General features: G+C 34.7%; 1 protein-coding gene across 6 annotated transcripts in view; it reads left to right on the forward strand.

Moving 5' to 3' along the window:
• Positions 1-20235, forward strand: part of FOXP1 (forkhead box P1) — a 666111-nt gene that overhangs the window by 172185 nt on the left and 473691 nt on the right. The window lies entirely within an intron of this gene.

Consider the following 20235-nt stretch of genomic DNA (forward strand, 5'->3'; position numbering starts at 1 on the left):
CAAACAATCATACAGTTTGTAGTGTACATAGATTTGCAAAACAATGGGATAAAGGAATATTTCTGAACTTTGTTTTATGATTTATCTCATGGTTACTGTGAAATTGTGTGAATGCATCAATGCAGTGCATGCTATCTCAGCTTGCAGAGCTTGGATTCACTGAATGAGTTTACCAAAAATGTAAATATTGCAGAATATACCTCATGCTACATAATTAAGCTCCATTTCATGCTGAATAAACTAAATTGTTAATGTATCTTAAATAGAAAACTATATTTTGTAGTTTTTTTTACTTCAAAAGCATTTTATTAAAATAAATTTGATAAAATAAAAAAAATCCAATTTAAATAAAAAAAATCTGATTTTTTTTATTTTTTTTAAAAAAATCATCGATTATTATCTACTCTGGGTCTCATAAATAATCTCGTCCCATTCCATTTGGATTTTCAAATGTTACAACCATAAAGGGTTATAGCTAGTCAGTAGTGAGGGATGGATGTTTATTGAAAAAAAGTAGGAAAGATGTGTTAAGAATGCATATGGTAAAACACAAAGAAATACAGTCAAGAATGAATGAGTGCTGAATGAATTGAACTGAATTAGAGACAAAATTGAGAAGACACCGAACAAACATTTTAAGGTGGTTTATTCCATCAAAGAGGAAAAAAAAGAGGACTAAATTACAAAATAAATCAAGGAAGGGGTGAGTGGGAAAGAAGACAAAGACCAAGAATGTTGTGGTTGAATTTAAGTTGATATGTTGAAAAAGAGAGAGAATGAATGGCAATGTATAAAGTGATACTATATATATGATAGGCCCAAGGAAATTGTGTAAAGCTAGAAAGGTATAGAGCAGTGTTTCTCAACCTTGACAATTTTAAGGCATGTGGACTTCAACTATGTTGGCTGTGGAATTCTGGGAGTTGAAGTCCACATGCCTTAAAATTGTCAAGGTTGAGAAACACTGGTATAGAGAGAGATACGGAATGGAGTAATGAATCTTCATATACACTTTGCTTAATAATCACTCTTCCAGTGACCATTCAGACTTAACAATAACACTGATTGAGTACTGATAACTCATCCTTGTACATATTACAATCACAGTATCCCATGGTCACGATTGCCATTTGTGACCTTCACTGCTGGCTTCACAAAGGCAAAGTCAATGGGGAAGCCAGACAGAGGTCGCAAATAGCAAACACACTTCACACTTAAGGACAGTGAAGAATTTGCTTAACAACAGTAACAGGAAGCGCTGGAACTAATGTTGCTAAATGTTGCAGTCAATGTCATGCTTTACAGCTATGCCACTTAGTAATTGCTGTTGTTAAGCAAAAACTGCCTGTGCTAGATTGAGCTTTTTCTTCCTTTGTCCCTTACTTCTTGGGCTTTCTTCTTATTTCCTTTGTAACATTACTTGACTAAAAAAGAAGTAATACAGTGATTGTGTTGCATGTATACAAAGATGAACATGATATGCAAGGAAAAATGTTCATCAGAGAATTCGTTTATTGTTGAAAAGCAGGTTAAAAATCATAAAAAAGAGATCCCTTACTCTGTTTACTTTTTCTTATAAGTCATTCAGTCACTTCCGTGAATAAATGTTACTAGGAATATCTCCATAAATGATAAAAACAGGGATATAATTCACACTAGTGGATTTTTACCTGCCATTATATGAGAAACAACTGTTCTTAATAACTGTTCTTATGTGTGCCATAATGTTCTGCAATAAATATCTTACCCGCTTATACTCTGACTAAAAACTCCAAGGGTCAACATAATTATTGATTTTGGAAATTTCCTGATCAGCCTTTTTTCCAAACTTTTACAGATAAGATTCTATATTGTTCATTTATGGGGCATTCAGACCGTCTTTGTCCTGTATAAAATGAAAAACTTGTGAATGTGTATTTCTTGGAGATACAACAGGATTAGCTAGATTTATGTACAATCTAAGGTACAGATTTGGTGTTAAAATTTGTAGTGTAAAATATGCATTTGTTTCTGGTGCCAAGTACAATACCATGCACTTGGAAATCAGCCTTGAAAATGTTGATTGTATCTTTTGCTTAATAACTTTAGCCTAACTTAGTATATTTAAGCTGTAACTCATCTCTGGGGAATAACACTAGTTAGAAGGCTTTCCTAGTTAGAAGTCATGTAATTAACCTGATTGTTGTGCCTTTCAAATCATGTTCCTTAACTATATTTCTGCTATTTGTTAATTCCATTCTACCATAAGTCATGTCCAGAGAAATATCTAGATAAATCAGAACAAATGCATTTTTTACACTACAAATTTTAACACCAAATCTGTATCTTAGATTATAGGTAAATATATATATATATAAAAGTTAACTATATTAGAACCTTTACAAATATTAAGCTTGGACTTTTTTTATCTGCAGATTTCTCCATCTCTTAAGTCTCCTCAAAATGTTTTCTTCCAGAACAGATTGTTTTTTCTTTTTTAAGTGGGGTGATGGAAGAAAACTGAAAATTAGGCAAGTATGGTAGTATATGAATAGTATATGAATAGAATACATTTTGGAACTTGGAAGAGAGAGTATCGTATGAGTTTTCCTTGTAACAAATGCTGTTTTCAGAAGGGTTTGTCTGCGATTTGTAGGGCAGATGGAACTGCTAGCAGTGACTTACTTAAAAGATCTTATCTGGATAGTATAGTATATGCAAGAAGGTAACTTAGCTACGCAGAATCCAGGACATATAAGGCTTTATATATTAAAACTGTTTTGTTGAATGGAGTCTGGATGTTAGTTAACAGTGAAAGTGAGTTACAATCTTTCTTCACCGTTTCCATTAATAAAATTAATGACAATTTGCTGTGGTAGATGCAGTCTTTAGACTTTACCTTCTCAAATGAGAAATTACTGTAGTGTAGTGACATTCACAAGATTAAATTTTCTTTCTGATAATGCAGTAAGAGGTGAAATGTGCTCTTTCTGATGCTTCTATTTGAAAATCAAATTGTAAAGGAGGTTAAGGAGCATTCCAAATTACTTGCTCCTTCATAAGAATGCAGGTACTTTGTAGAACAGTGGTGGTTTCCTGGATCAAATTAGCACCTCCAAGCTAATCAGTAATTAAATTTGTTCAATTTAAATAGTTAACTATACCAAAATTGCTATCATTCTAAATTAAAGAAGTGATTATGCAGTGAAAATAATTGCTTTCTATTTGTGTTTTACTATACCCTGGAATGTGTTTCCAGACATAATAAATAATAATGCTTTTATTGATTAACTATTAATCTATATAAGAATCCAGAATATAAAATACAGAACAATAAAGTCTTGTGTTACAAAACAGAGCCAAAGTCATAAGTAAAAGAAACTGCAGATCGTATTTCTATGTCATTCTTTCAATATAAAATGTGCACACAGTCTGTCATTGCAGTTAAGACAAATCTAGTGTGCTGAACTAAATGGACAGACCCTTTTGCTTAGAGTATTTTTAATATATGTTTATGTATTGTCTATGTGTGCCTGTGCTTTTATTAAGTAGCTTGCAATTAAGAAATATCTACCTTTGCTGGAATCACAAAAAGCAAGGTGAAAGCAATACATCAGATTGGAGATCCAATCGTTTCTATATCAAATATCAATATTCCTGTTGTACTAATTTATGTAGTAGTGCTTTGTGAAACAAACATAAGGTCATACCTTATGTCAGATAAAATCATCTCATGACAGGCTTGCGAAAAGGTTCCATGGAGAATTCAAGGAATTCTAAGTTTGAAAAAGCACAAAACATCTACAACCTCTTGGAGGGAGGAGCCTACTCATAGAGTGCTAAGTATCTGGGAGGCGATATTGGAAACCTGAAGAGAGTGGAAAGAAGAGAATCTCAAATGTCATCACAATAGAACTATGCTAGCTGGAATCGTGAATGAGAATATTCCATATTGCGAAATTTCAATATAGACCCCATTTGTATCTATTAAAATGAACTCAGCTGCTGAGTTATGTCAGCTGTGTAGGCAAAACTGTACTGCGAGATAAGATGAAGAAATCAGCATGCTTTGGAGGATCCTGGAGGTGTATAAAAAAAATCTTTGGGGTTTCTCCCAGCATGATAATAGCTGTACTTGTTGAAGTAGAAAATAGACTTTAGTTAAGAATGAGGGAGAAACAAAACACATCTAGAAAAAAATAATATATCAAAAATGAATATATCAGTAACCTTGAATCATGAGTGAGTTTTTTGAGGAGGTTAGAATTGGGAAAAGTGATTTAATGGGGCATGCTTAATAAAATAATGAAACATAAAGGAAGAATGTATTGTGTTGTATATGTCTCTTGAAACCAGTAAAATATTTACAAAAATAAAACTATTTCCGACTGTTTTGAGTTGAGTAAAAACTTTTAAACTTTTATGTGGAGTATGTGGAAAACTATAGTTAGCAAACCATAATCTGTTTTGCTAATAGGATGGATTGTAATTTTAGGAAACAAATCAGTATTAATTTATAAAGTAGGATATTTCACAATAATTAAATGATTTGTAACTTCTCTATCCCCAAGTTAAGATGTTAAGAAAATGCTGAAAATAAATAACAAATAAGAAACCAATAACAGCATACAAAACTAAATCTAGAATTTAGAATATGGAATTTCTAAACCTAGAAGTAGATTCAACAGATTATTCATGTGTACAAAATGTGTACATTTTTTAATGTGTACAAAAACCTGCCATGTTATGAGCATAACATTATAGAGTGTCTATATATAACAGACATTCATGAGGAAATAAGTTGTAGGGGAAAGGAAGATAAATTATATATGTGCTCTGAATGAGTAACATTTACTCAAGCCACAAAGAAATACCCATAGTCACAGGAGATCAAGGTGAGTTGTAGAGATTTTTTCACATTGAGAACAAAATACACACCACTTCCATCTGTTCTGTATTCCACTTGTACAACATACGCATGTTTAATTCTCATTTTTATTTTGGATTACAGTCCTTTGTCCACTGCTCACCTAGAGATTTTTCAGAGGTTCACCAGCTTTCTCTGTGTGTCTAATGCCAGACACAGAGCAAACTGGGAGGCTTTGAACATGACATTAGTTGGGCTTAAATTGGCCTTTTCATGTTTTCTTGGTAGAGATGAGGGTAAGAAATTTAACGTTGATTGACATAAAGTATACCTTTAAAGCAATACCGATCTCTTAGCAGTCAAGCATCCAGAGCTTACTTTTGGATCTATCATGATGATTTCCAGTTTGTCACACAGCATTTAGATTTGATTTGCAATTTCCTCTCTGGGTGTTGGCTGTGTTAGGTCACTTATAGTAAGTATTGATGTTTCCCATGAGAAATATTGAGAAACCTCATCTAGTTTCCTGTTACACTAACAGAAATGTATAAAAATACTTTGGAATGGAGCCCATGTCTGCTACAGTAGGCCAGGATATTTTTGTTTCCTAATGTCATCATTGTTTGATTAATAAGTATTAAGGAAATTTTATTTGTAACCGGCTGTATACCAAGAGCTGTTCAGTCTTTTGCATTTGAGAAACTCCCAATTTAATTTTAAGTGGAGGGAGGTACACATCATGCCAATCATTTAGCTAATTTCTGGTAGGAAGATGACAGAGAAGTATAATAAATAAGAATAGGTATGTAATGGGGTTTTCAGTGATGGAATTCAAAGCACTGTCTCAAAGCATAGTTGTCAAACAGCAACCAGGTGAGATAAGCTAGGATAGAGAAGTGTGATGTGTGCCCTAGGTGCTTTGTTAACACTGTTGCAAATGTCTAATTAGAAGACTTTTCCCTAATATGTAAAGGGGGAGGTTTTTAAAGTGAAATTTGTAATGATACTAGCCAGTATTGTGATTATAATAAGGATATATAGTGTCAAGTCTTGAAAAATGCCTATGCTGTTTCAGGGGAATGATGAATGGAATTTGAACTGTTGATATCAAGCGGCCATTCGTGAAAACCAAGGACTTTCAAGATTTGATTACTGAGAACTGAAGATATTCTCTCATAATAATCGCTAACTCATAATTGAATAATGTGACCTGCACTAATGAGAGGAGGGAGGTTTCTATACTTTTAATATAGCAATTTAGGGGTGATTTTCTGTTCATCTGTGCCAAAATGATGTATTCAATAAAGTTTTGCATTAGAGATTGAATCGTCTAAGCTATGCTTACTTTGTTGGATTCATCAGTTGGAACCTTGACATATAGTTAGTTACTATTGCATAGAAGTGATTGCTCCTCAAAATCTTTTTCTCAAGAAAAAGTCTAGATCTCCTGAACTGTATTCTCCATATCTGTAAAAAAAAATCTATACTACCATACAGAAAATCTATCATGTAGAGCACGGATGTCAAACTCGCGACATCATGTGATGTGTTGCGACGTATCGTGACTTTCCCATCGCCGGCAATGGGGTAGGCGCGGTTTTTAGCGTGATGCATGCGGCCCGGGGCCCGGCAGTTTGATACCCCTGATGTAGAGGATAAATATATTGCCTTTGAGTTAGTCTTGACCCGCCTGGATAAGTGCCTATTATTTTCCTGGCAAAATTTTGGAAGTGGCTTACAATTTCTCCTTCCTAGGGCTAAGAGAAAGTGACAGGCCCAAGATTATCCAGTTGACTTTGTGCCCATGGTAGGACTAGAACTCATGGTCTCCTGGTTTCTAGCCTGGTGGCTTAACCACCGTTCCAAAATGTCTCTCCCAAGGATTCTACTTGAATTAATCCCCACATTCAGGATTCCTTTATTACAGGCAATAAAAACATGATCTCTAGTCTTTGCTGAAGCATAGTGTCTTTCCTTCTTTGTTGAAACATGATACCTTATCCCACTTTTCTCTACTTCATAGACATTTCCACAATCTAACCTTAGACAATTGTTTAGATTTCTAGCTCAAGTACTTCCATATGTATTGACTTGCTTCCCTTCTCATTTCAACCTGGAGTGTATTGGTTTTAGCAATACTTCATCTTGATTCTTTAGGCTTATGATCATTTATGTTGATGACCTTCTGGATTGCTTTTGCTTCAGCATACCAAGCAAGCATACTCAGTACTGTTTTCATTGCACTCCATCCTACTTTTTATAAGAACTATCTTGTCCACTCAGCATCTCTCTAGATGTCTTATGTCAAATGCTTTATTGCTATTATTCTGCTGTGGCTTCTCAAAGAAACTTGTCTAACTTTCATTAAAAAGTATTTTAGTACAACTATGTCTGTCTCTGTGGCTCCTTTCATAATCATTCCATTGGCAGAGCTGGTGAATGATGGGATGATGTAATTCTCCATGTTCATATAGTTCAATAAAATTGACCATTGTATCCAGAAGGATAAAGGATTTGACCAAATAACACTGCATTACTTTACTTATTGTAAATATTTGCCTACAGCTATGTATCTTGAAAATCATCCATTGATATGAATCATAGATAGCAGGATGAATAGGAACCGTTACTTCTGGTTGTTTGATTAATGATTAGTGTTGTATAGCACTTCAGATTTAAAGATGGAAAGGTACTTTGGAACATGTAATAATAATAATAAAGTTGGAAGGGACCTTGGAGGTCATCAACTCCAACCCCCTGCTCAGGCAGGTAACCCTATACCATTTCGGACAAATGGCTGTCCAGTTTCTTCTTAAAAACTTCCAGTGTGGGCATAAGCATCTGCTGTCACAAAATGAAATTTGCCCTTTCTTGGTATTGAGCAGCAATTGTGGAAAATATCTGCCCAACTATGGGAAAAGATGCAGCTGCATTAAGGAGTTTCCAACATGCTCTGAATAATATGTTTTGTTTCATACAGAAAGCACTGTCTAGTTCTAATCATCATTTGTGGATTCTTAAATTGTCCATTGCAGTTGGTGCATTTAGCATGGATGGTTCCAAGGGCTACCCTGTCAGTCTTATGGGCAAAAAGGGTAGGGCCAGTGGTGGGATTCAAATATGTGAACAACTAGTTCTCTGTGTGGATGCCATTTCCGGAAGTCCATTCTGGGCCTGAGCAACAAAAAAATAGCTACCAGTTCTGCTGAAGTGGTACAAACTTGCTGAATCCCACCACTGGGCAGGGCTGGTCTCAAAATTTAAGGTCTGTAAGAACCAAAAGGAGTCCTGTACTCATTGGTTTCAATTGCTAATGATCTCTTGAAGACTCTTGGTAAGAGATAATAGCCAATTATTTTAATTCCTTATTTCCCTTACCTTTAGAAGTACTACTGAAAACATTAGGGGGGGGGGAAGAGAGATTCTAATAACTGTTAGAGGTAGATTATCTATAATTTTCATAAAATGTATAAAAAAAATCAATAGTAATAGACTCCAGAAATATTTTGTAATGAATCCTCTTAATTAAGTCATTTTTATTACACAATTCTAACTAGGAAAAGACCTTTGAACAGGTCTTTAATAAGAAATGCAGTAGTTCACGTAAAAAAACCCGCCAGCCTATATAGGTCAGCATAGCTTTTGATACTCTTTTACCAGAGACTTGGGAGTTAGCTGGTAGGAACTATGAAAGAGTTCTTATTTCTATGGTGGTCTTTGCAGTTTGGAATTGCAGCTGCTATGGCAAGACAGTCTGAGACAGCTTCCTGTGTCACATCCCAAGTTGTACCTGGCTCATGAATAAAGAGGGATTTCATTTTCCAGGGTTACAAGCTTTATAGTTTTTCAAGTGCAATAGAAGTAGTTTAGAAGGTTTTAAGATGTTTTTACTGGAAATCTAACCAGATATGTGGGATGAATGCTCATGCCTGAGTTTTAGAATTTGAAATGAATGATTACACTTCAGAATTAATGGACTGGATGGGGAAAATTAACATCTGGCTCTGATAATGAAATGTGCATGGAGAACACTTAAACGAACATAACTATCCTTGTGTCCTTTTGAAACTATTTTTACTCGTTCTTGTTGTTCAGAAGGCATAGACTCAAGGGAAATGCTCACAGTTTACCTTTCCCAACATGCATCTCAGGGTAAATGATGGACCTTTTCTAGATAGCTTTGAACAGAATATGAATTTGGATATCCATTTAGATAGTGAAGATCGCTTGCCTTATCCTTCGCCAAAAGCTTGCTGGAAAATAAGAAAGCTAAAATGTCAACAGAATGAAAAGACAACAGATTAGATGAAGCATTGACAGTGGAGTATTTCTTATATAAATATATATTACAATACAGATATGTTGTATGATTAATCCCTTTGAAGGCAATATGGTAGAAGATTTAGAGTTTTTTTCTTCAGGTATGTCTTAATTTACTTGTACTGTATTTGACATCTGATCAAACTGATGGAAAGAAGAAGAATCAAATCATTCCAGTGACTTTGTGTGGAGAAATTGCTATTCTCAAGATAAATAGAGGAGAGAATTTTAATTAGCAGACCTGCAGAGCAAAGAAAGTCGCTATAACATTCCGAATGTCTGGGCTGAACGAATATGTCCTAAGTCATGTTAGTTGTAACATTTTATTTTGGTCATTGTGGCTTATTCAACATGTAGAGCAGACATGTCAAACTTGCGACATCACGTGACATCACGAGACGTATTGGGACTGTTTTGCCATTGCCAGCAATGGGGTGGGTGCGGCTTCTGGATGATGCATCCAGCCCATGGGCCAGCAGTTTGACACTCTGATGTAGAGGGTTATTTTGGGCAGAGTTAAAAAAAAATTGTAGCTCAGTACATATTATGATCCCAAAAGTATGTCAGACGTTTGCCTAAGACTGCCAAGTCTAGGTAGCAAAAACTTTAACCACTAGATAACAGAAAAGATATTCAGCCATTCTAATACTGTGCTATTGTCTAATGGTCAACTGTAGAGACCCAGTTTGATCTAATGACTAAGGCATCAGGCTAGAAACTGATCATGAGTGCTAGTCCCACCTTAGGTGCAAAATCAGGTGTATTACTTTGGACCTGTCACTCTCAGCCCTAGGAAGAAGGCAAAGGTAAATCAAAACCTTGCTAAGAAATCCACAGGGACTTGTTCAAGCAGTCTCTGAGAATAGGACATGATTGAACAGAAGACAAAAACCCAAGTGATTATCTGTAGTTTTTCAGTTCAGATCTATAGCCCCCCCCTTTGCCTGTTTCAGTGAACTGTGCACAAAGCAAGGTCTATCAAATATCAGACATTCCTTCAAACAGAAGAATTTGGAGCTTCAAAAATTGTAATTTGGAAGAGAATAGGATCTGAAGGATATACACATTTATGAAAGTCTAAAAATAAGGGAAGTCATCACATTGAGCATTGGTAAAATATGTTCATCTTGTACACTTCTCTTTTAAAACATATTTTACTGTTGAATGTACTTGAGAGTATAGAAAACTGGAGGTTGTGGCACTTGAGTGTGAATCAAGAGAAAAATAGATGTGCAACTTTCAGAACTGACATTTTATTCATTCTGCAAATTTTTCTCTCCTCCCCCCTTAAAATTAAACTACTTGACTGGAATAGTAATATGTTTTAGAAATGCTGAAATTATATCATGCAAAGTTACCTTGTTGGAGCAGAAATGACTGGATAGATGTTGGGCCTAGCAGTTTATTTGTTATAGAGATCAAGTTGCCACTGAATATTCCACCAAAGAATGTCCATCTGCAGCAAAAAAGACCAGATTTTCTTGTTCAGAAGTGGGTACTCCTGTAATATCAGCATATTTTCTCATTTGCATCATTGCAGGGAAACATATGTGTGGGTTTAGACTAATACAACAACATGATAGAAGGTTGCACACTTCATTTTCACAATGTTATACTTTCTCCAGAATGCATAAGTACGGTAAGGCATAATAATGTTACCTTGCTTCTTTTTCAACAAAATAAAAACCTCTTATTCTTATAATCCAGTTCTTTTGCCACCACATTTAAAAGATCCAGGGAGAAAGCGTATTTCAAAGCGTGCCCTTGGTTAACTTGAAAGAAAAACAAGATGAGTAGAATTTCTGTTTTCAAGTGACTTCAGCAGAATGTGATTGATATTACATTGGGTGGACAGAACTTTAGTTTGTTGCACGTGCCTTTGCTTTCAGCCTGCAACCTGGTTTGATGTCTTGCTTCTTAGAGAACACTTGACGGCAGTAATAATGGAATCGGGGAAAGAATTGTTAGCGCGACTACTGTTGGCATGTCAGCACTAGTCCTGGGAATTTCAAAGGGATTTTTTATTGATTCTGTAATTGCACAGAAGAATGGACAAACTGAACTGTACCTCAGGGCAAGGAAAGCCCCAGTTTAAATGGCATCTGTTGAATGTACACTCTGCTCAGTTTTAGTAGGAAAAGCTTGCTATAAAGTATAAATAATAAAACAGGAGAGGATCTTTTTTCAACCCGTGCTCAGGCTTGGCTTTTTGGTTGAAATTGTAGCAAAGCTGTAGCTCTAGAAGTGAGAAAAAAAAATACTCATTTATCACACAGTTGTCTTGTGATCTCGCCCAAATTTAGATTACCACGAGCAAATTGCATTCAGTTGCTCTCCCATCGGTTGTCATTGCAAGGATGTTGCTAGGAGAGCTGCATGAGATTTTCATGTCTGAACAAATACTTTAATAACAGAGATGACTAAAACTTCCAGTGGTATTATGAGGATGTGTGTGCTATCAGTAGTAAAGATTTCAACTTAACGTTCCTTTTTAAAAACTAGTTAAAATTGGTGAGGAAATGTTTGCAACTGGATGGTAGCTCATTTTATAATGGTCTGTTAATACTTTCTTGATAATGTTTAGCAGTCAAATAAAAAAGTTAAATGAAATTTAAGAATGACACAGGAACTGGTTTCAGTTAGCATGTTGTTTGTTCGCAAATGTGAAATTTGATCTCAGGTTCTGCTGCAATAAAATTTGCCACATTACAAAGATAAAGGTAAATGTTATGTCTATTTGTACACTGCCCAGAGTCACTCTATGAAGAAGATGGGCAGTTTCTAAGTAAGATAAATAGATACATAGGTGGGTGGGTGGGTGGGTGGGTGGATGGATGGATAGATAGGTAGGATGCAGCAGGGAAGAAAGATATAGCATAGAGCGTAACAACATGTAAGCATGTAGGCAGATAAAAGCAGGTTCAAGAATGAATTGCTGTACACATGAAAGCTTATGATTTTTTATAAATTGTGTTAATTTGTAAGCAAATTTTATTACTAGACTCCTAGATTTTTGGCTACTATATCATGAATAATATAGTAGGTCACCTGTTTAGCCATGGGATGTACTTATTGCCTTTATACTTAGTGACCATCTACAGCAATTGAAAATAATGCATTCATTGAATATCTTCAATATTAAAATAAATTCACTAATTCAAATTGGAAATATTAGCATTCCATATACATAAGTAGGTTAGCTTCGGCATATATAAATGTTGGGAAGTGATTTGGAACCATTTACAAACAATCAAATACAAAATATGGAGGGAAAAATGTTGTAAGAAGTTTTTTGGTAAAAACTACTCAATGGGAGAATATTAACTGTCTATGAAAAATTTCTTGAGGTCAGTCCCTGACATCTTTTAAGAAGAGTATTTAAAGAAACTCACTCTGAAATCTTGGATAGTTATTGAGAGACTTTAAGAAGTCAAAAGCTGTGGCTATACCTGAATAGCTCTAAACCTTTTCTGTGGTTGTATTGCACAGTGTTTAAGGATTCATTGCAATTTATTTTGAGTCTCTCAGTGGAAGAGCATATATGATGATGACAATGACAGTGTTGATAACAGTAACAAAAACATAGGTCTTTTTAGTTGCCTATTATCAATATTCAGACTAATTAAATTAATAAATTGAATTGTCCAGGTAGTCCTTAAGTTACGACTATAATATAGCCTGATTTTATGTTTTCTTGTGGTGGTCGTTAAGCAAATGAATCAGTTGTAAATCAAAAGCTGTGCTCATTAAGCAAAACCATTGTTTGCTATTCTTCAGTTATACCGAAAGCTGGAAATGCCAGTTTTCAGCAAAACATCTATGTTTCTGAGCATCTGAAATGCAGTTATGTGATTCTGTGTGTGTGTGGGACAACTGTCAGAATGAAGTTATTAGTTCCCCTTCTAAAGAAAGTCATAACTTTGAATGATCATTAAGTGACAGTCATAAGTTGAGGACTACTTATAGTTAATATTTAAATGTAGATTTGAATGTGTCTGTATGATTTATTTCTTAAGGATCAGTCATTACTTTTGGAAAAGGAGCACTACTGTAGTACTTAGGATGAATAAGAGCTTTTTTTTAAAAAATGGAGATTAAAGCAATAAAATACAATGGGGATTGTGTAAAAATATAACTGTACTATTACTTTGTTGGAAATTTTATTAGAAGCCTGTTATCTAGGGGAAGAAATTGACTGCCTATCATTGCAAAATATTTTTTTAAAAGAAGAAACTATAGGCATTTAATTCATTTAATTGAACATTTCTTCCAGGTATAAATTATAGGTCCCATGAGGTAAAATTCAGTCAAATATTGCTTAACTCCTGATTTACAATTTTTTACTATAGCTTTTACTTTGCTCAGGCATGAATTTATATGAAAGGAAATAAGAATTTTATTCTGTGGTTTCAGTTCAGTTCATTTTTAAGTGTGCTATATTTGTGTAAGCCATGATGGGATGCTCATTTAGTCCTTTAAAGTAACACAGTATTGCTGTATTAATAGATATTTATTATGAATATTTATAATGTTATAGGCCAGTTAAGAGTTCTTGTGACTGAAATGTCATAGAGATTTCGTTGATAGATAGATAAGTAAATAGGTAGATAGATAAAGATGATAAAAATTAAAAGGTAGGCAGGCAGGCAGACAGACAGACAGATAGATGGCTTTTTTTGTCATAGAACGCACCGGCACCTTTTTTTGACGGATTTTCCAGAGTTGCGTTCTTTTCCTATTGTTTCCCTTCCTATCCTCATTTGTCTTTGAAAATGCCCCACTGGTGGTACGGTGCGAGTGGGGTTCCCTCCGGCACTGTCTGCCTTCTCTAGGAAGAGCCATGAGATGCCGGAGCACCACAGCCAGAGCGTGGCTTGATTGGCTGGGTCGGACCAGGTGGTGTGGAAACCGATGATGGCGTTGGGAGACACATAATATGGAGGCCATCTTTCACGAGAGGGTAAGCGAGCCTTTTGCCTTCCCTTACAGAAGGTGGGGAAGGTTAAAAAGAGGCAAAGCGAAAGGAAAGAAAAGTTGGCGTGGAACCTTGCCCGACAGTGAAACTTTGCTATTTCAGTTCCTTGAGTAGATCAATGGCTGGGATGTCTATGAAAATCTCTTTTTAGTCTTTTATACTATATATTCAAACTGCAGAGGGGAAGAATAAGAAGAAAGCCAATGTCTTGTGATTTGGAGGTATTATTATTATTATTAATAATATATATTAATTATGTATTGGTCAGTTGTAAAGGTAGAACTACAGTATAAGGTTTAATCATATCTATTTGTTAAATTGGGTTTAACTTAAAGGTAAATTAAAAGTAATCTGTTCACTGACAAAGTTTCAACTTTAATTTGTTTCAAGTCAATATCCATATTAAACTCCAAATGTAAATTTTTCCACCTTGTTTGACAACTTCTTAAAAATAATTCAATCTTTTACAAGCAACCAAATTTTGTTTTATTGGGCCAATTTCATTCCACATAGAAAGCTGACATTTCCACTCATTAAACTAAATGGGCATGCCAGTGGTAAATGTCCCAAAAGATTAATAAAATATCTTCTTGTAATTTAAAGCCACACAGTGCATGGTAACATTAATAGTATTAACTTACCTTGAACAAAATCCCAGTGATTTTACATTGATACAGTCTAAAGTTACATTTGCCTTTTTTGCAATCAGTTCATATTGCTAAACTCTATTCAATTTTCAATTAACTACTATTCCAAGAACTGTATAAAAAATAGTATTATCAAGTATTATCAAGCCAAGTATTTCCCATCCACGCCGGGTTTTTGTCCTCAACAAAGAACATAGCATTTGTTTGTGTGGAGTAGAAGTCTAATTTTCAACTCATTTCTCTATAAAGTTTGTTCTGAATGTATGTAATTTCAGTGTATTAATTATTCCACCTATGATTTCATAATTTATTTGTAAATTTGGCATATTATCAATTTCTTCATCCAAGTTTTTAATAAAAATATTGATAAACCAAAAGTATTCAATTGATGAGCACTAATGATGAACAAACTGAACTTTGTAGTATCCAATTGATATCTCTCTTTACATGGATAGAGAATCCATTATGAGCATTTTAAACTTTCCAGTGAATTGTAGATCCATAGAATAAGCATGTATCTGATCTAGAGTCAAATAGTTGACTAATCAGAATGACAGGGGACTTGTTTTGCTAAAATTGTATAGTTTATATAGTTTATATTCATAATGTATCATTTATTTATTTGTTTCTGTAATTTGTATAGCTGCTCAGTTCATCAAAAGTAACTCTATGTGGCATACAACAAAGCTACAACAATGAAGAAGAAATGATTAAAGAAACTTTTTGTTCTTCCATTCAGTAATGTCTGACTCTGAGAGACTGCAGTTTTCTTGGCAAGGTTTTCCGGAAGTGGTTTGCCATTGCCTCCTTCCTAGGGTTGAAAGAAAGTGACTGGTCCAAGGTCACCCAGTTGACTTTGTGCCTAACATGATATAGAATTCATAGTCTTCTGGTTTCTATCCTGATGCCTAAAGGGTTGTCCTTCTTCTTATGAAGCCCATCCCTATTCGTCATTAAGTTCCAATTATTTTTCAGCACCGCATTAAAATGTCTCATTTAGCCCTTGTTCAAAATGTTAAACCCTGGCTACCAGAGGATTCCCAGCATGGGATTAAATGGTATTAAATACTAGCCATTTTGAATTATTTGTAGTTTGTTGCTACCGATTTCTTACTTCCTCTTTCCTATATTCACATCTGCTAGATTTCTAATCTGCTAGATTAGCGGGAGAGAGTTTGGTCTAGTCGTTAGGGCGCTTGGCAAGAAAGCGGGAGACTCTGAGTTCTACTCCCACCTTAGCCATGAAAGCCAGCTGGGTGACCTTAAGCCAGTTACTAATTTTCAGCCCAACCGACCTCACAGGGTTGTTGTGGGGAAAACAGGAGGAGGAAGGTGTGTTGAATATGTTCACTGCCTTGAGTTATTTGCAAAAATAATAAAGGCAGGATATAAACAAATAATACAAATAAATAAAACTTCAGTAGATATAGAATTAGAAAATGAGCTATGTGATTTCAGGTTGCAGTTAAATGGGATCAGAATAGTTCTTGGTTAATCTGTTAACTGCTTTGAGCAAAGTGAAAAAATAATCAGTGGTGTGCCTATTTTATTTTCCATAATAATGCTACATTTCATGGAATCGCTAAGAGAAAGATATAGCAATGGTGCTATTTTGTAGTCAAAGGGAAGTCACCTGTATCACAACTTAGTAAATGCCTCAGAAATGAGTTAAGATAGATCAAGTTTACACAGACACATATATTTCAAGAGGAATTACACACACACACAAACACAAACACACACACAAACATATTTAAAAGAGGAGTAAGGGCAAATATACATTTCCTCCCTTCCCAATATATTGAACTCTTAGGGAAGAAATTAGAGTTAATAGGTGAGTTTAAAAACCTGTACTCTTTAAGCCATTTGAAGGAATTTCAGAAAAATGGAAAAAAAGGAATTGTCAATGCTGAATCTGCTGTTTAAAATGTTTGTAGCACTGCAGGAAAGTGGAGGAAGAAAGCCTTCACTTCACCAACATATCCCTGTAAACCTTGAATAAAATTACGAAGATTTGTAATCCTAAAGAGGTTAACAAAGAAGTACTCCTATTAAGTGAAAAAAAAAATGAAATATATAGCTGCGAATTTCTAAAAATAAATCTTTGGGGGAGTATTTGTAAAAGTCCACTTTCTGCCACCATGGCTTAAATTGTTAAACTGCTTTTAACAATTATGTTATTATGTAAATTTAATTCCTAAAACTCTCACTGTATCCTCTTATGAATAGAATAGAGGTATTCTTCACAATTACAATAGAAGTTGGAGAAATAAAGAAATTATAGGAAGATTTAAGGTGAATAAATATAATAATGCAGAGAAAGGCTACCAGAGTTTCACTGCTAAATTTTGCTGCAGGCAACAAAAATGGAGACTCTTAACTTCAATATTATCAGTTTTACAATATCAGAAACATATCAGGTACATAATGGAAGAATTGACTTCCAGTTTAACCAGACAGGAAACTTTCAAGTGTGTGTTGTGAACATAGCATGAACTGTTAGTATCAAATATAAAGCTCTATTGTAGAAAATTAGAGATAATACATGTTCCAACAATGTTCAGTCAAGTGATCAGTGTAAGTAATAGATTCAGCAAGTTTACCTGAGAAGCTGTTAGAAGAATAAAAGGGATAGCAAACACTGAAACAGAAAAAAATATTTCTGAAATTTCAAATCTAGCAAAAGATCATGCTAGCCATAGAAAAATAAGGTAAAAGCCTTGAGCTACAGGAATGAGATTCAGTGAACACAGATTTTCCACATCAAGTAAGAAAGAGCAAACAGAGATGTCTCAATCAAGGATAGAGGAAAATAAGAAAAGGAAAACATTTTGTAAAAAGATCAAATAATTCATATGAAAATTTACAATTAAGATTAGTACAGAGTAATTATGGAGGAGTTCTGATACAGACAAATGAGGTTAAATGAGGATGGAATAACTATTCAAAAAACTTCAGCATTGGGATTGTAGAATTGTAGATAGTAGAGAGAATATATTCAGGAGGGAACTTACACAGAAAATGAGATTTGAAAAACAACAAATTGGATTGTCAAACAGAAAAGCACCAAGCACAGATAAAATGCTCTTGAACTGCTTTGAAGCTTTAGAAAAAGAAGCTCCCACAATAACTCTGTCTTACTTAGATGCAGATTAGGCCCCTTCTTTCCCCATCCTGATCCTCGCTGCCTCCAGGCACCAGGTCAGAACTAGAGTAGCATTACCAATCTAATACGAGGTAATGATGTAGAGCTGATTATCATCCACAAATTGATGATACTGAACATCAAAACTTGGGATGACATCCTTCAGTGGTTTCATGGAAAGTGGGAGAGGGGACAGAACTTGATAACTTCAGTGTCAAGAAAAGTACTTGTGTGCAAGAATAACCAGATACACAATTGCAGGATTTTCAGTACCTGGTTCAACAGCAGTAACTCTGAGAGGGATCTAAATGTACTGGTGGATCACTACTTAGTTAGGAGCCAGCAGTGTGCTGCATCTGCCAAAAAAGCCAATGCAGTCGTGGGACTAGTCGCCATGGCCAACTTGCCATGGACAACTAACCGCAGACAGTTTGCCTAACTTTCTGTGGGACAGCTCACCATAGGACAATTCAACAAATACAAAAGTTAAAAAATACAAGAGTTACAATAATTTCAACAAAAACGTGGTCACCAATAATAAAAGTAACTGAATGAAACGACCAATATAGTGTTGCATTGTCCCGCGGCGAGTTGGCCAAGGCAATTTGTCTTAGAACCGTCTGAGGCTGCATCAACAGAGGGATAATATCAACAGGGAAGTAACTGTTCAACTGCACAGGTGAGGCCATATTTGGAATACTGTATCCAATTCTGATCACCACAATTCAAAAAAGATGATGTTACTCTAGAAAAAGTTCAGAGATTATCTATTTTTCTGCTATTTCTATATTAAAAAAAAGAACTTTGTTCTCTATCAGGAATTGCTTTATATCTTTCCATTCTTTTCTAGGCTTTACTGTTATAATTTTTATAAGTTAACTTAAGGAATATGGTGCTAAATGTCACCTGTAATGGGGAAATCACTTTTTAAAAACCCACCTAGACTTTTCTGATGATAATGGATATAAATTTAGCAAATTTTACTTAATAGGTTAACTACAGGAAAGAAAAATAAGCAAGTCGCTAACCTAAGCTTTACATTGAGATTTTTTAAAAAAAATTATTTTGGTCTATTTATTTGTTGCTAAGATATTTTTTTAAAAGAAGGAATTTCTTAAGATTGTAAGATTTCTTAAGATTTTTTCCTTATTAAGCCATTAACTTTGCCAATTTACAAAACCCTTTTTAAGAAAAGTGACTTTGCAATGGGGACACTGTCAGACTTTTTAACTACACTCTGTTGGGATCCATTCTAATAACATCTAATGCTGTCTCAGGGAAAAGAATCAGCAATAGAAAGCAAGATCACTGCTTGACTGCTCCCTTTCCTGCCAGGAAGAAAAGGACTGTGATCCAGCTGAGGTCCTCAAAGGAAACCTTTAAATAATGTAAAGAATGGATAAATATATATATATACAGAACGCCTTAAAAAGCATCTAACGAAGTATTTGAATTGCAGCAGGAGGATAAATTTTACAGGAATATTTAGATGACTGTAATCTTTTTGCCTTGCACATTAAATGATAGTAAAGTGCATCAAAGATAATGGGAAATATCCAAGTGTGGCCTTCTTTTTATAGCTGTTTATAGCATGACATCAGTAATGAGCCATTGCACCCAGTACTCTACTAAGAAGCAAGATGCTCCTTCACTGCTATTGGGCCATGCATAATTCTTAAAATGGAATATAATAATAATATTAATGTTATGTGGTTAAGAATGGCTGGGATGTAGCCTTTATAGAAGACTCCCTAAGCCTTAAAAATAGAAAAGATAATTACAGAAAGGATCTGGCATTTGGGGTTTGGGACTTATGTTTTCAGTTTTCAGATTTCACAGTAACATTTAAGATTATAGGGTTGAAAGGGAGGGATTCATTTTGTTCTCTTTAATGCTGTATTAGTAACATGATTTGTTTTTGGTGAAACCACAAATAGTGATTTGCTAGGGGTGGTGGTTACCAGAAGAGATCCAAGCTAGAAGATTATTATTTTTCATCCTTCAGAACCCAGGAAGTAGATTTGTTTAAAAAGAGAGGAAAAACAAACTAACAGAAAATTCTTACACTTGAACAGACATACAATTTAGTCAATTCAGTATTTATTTTGAAAGAGAAATTCCTAAGGACAATATTAGATTTGAACTGATGTTGTTTTTCCCCCTTTTTGACAGTTAACTCATTATGAAACCTGGCACAGTGGTAATCAGTGATCAAAAGTGAGGACAGGAAATTTTTTTCATTAAATATTGTTGTTTTAAATAATGTCATATATAATTGTGATGAACTCCTAGATAAAAAAAC

This window comes from Crotalus tigris, unplaced genomic scaffold (genome assembly GCF_016545835.1).
Source record: "Crotalus tigris isolate CLP2741 ecotype Arizona unplaced genomic scaffold, ASM1654583v1 scf7180000024432.2438137, whole genome shotgun sequence".
Lineage (NCBI taxonomy): Eukaryota > Metazoa > Chordata > Lepidosauria > Squamata > Viperidae > Crotalus > Crotalus tigris.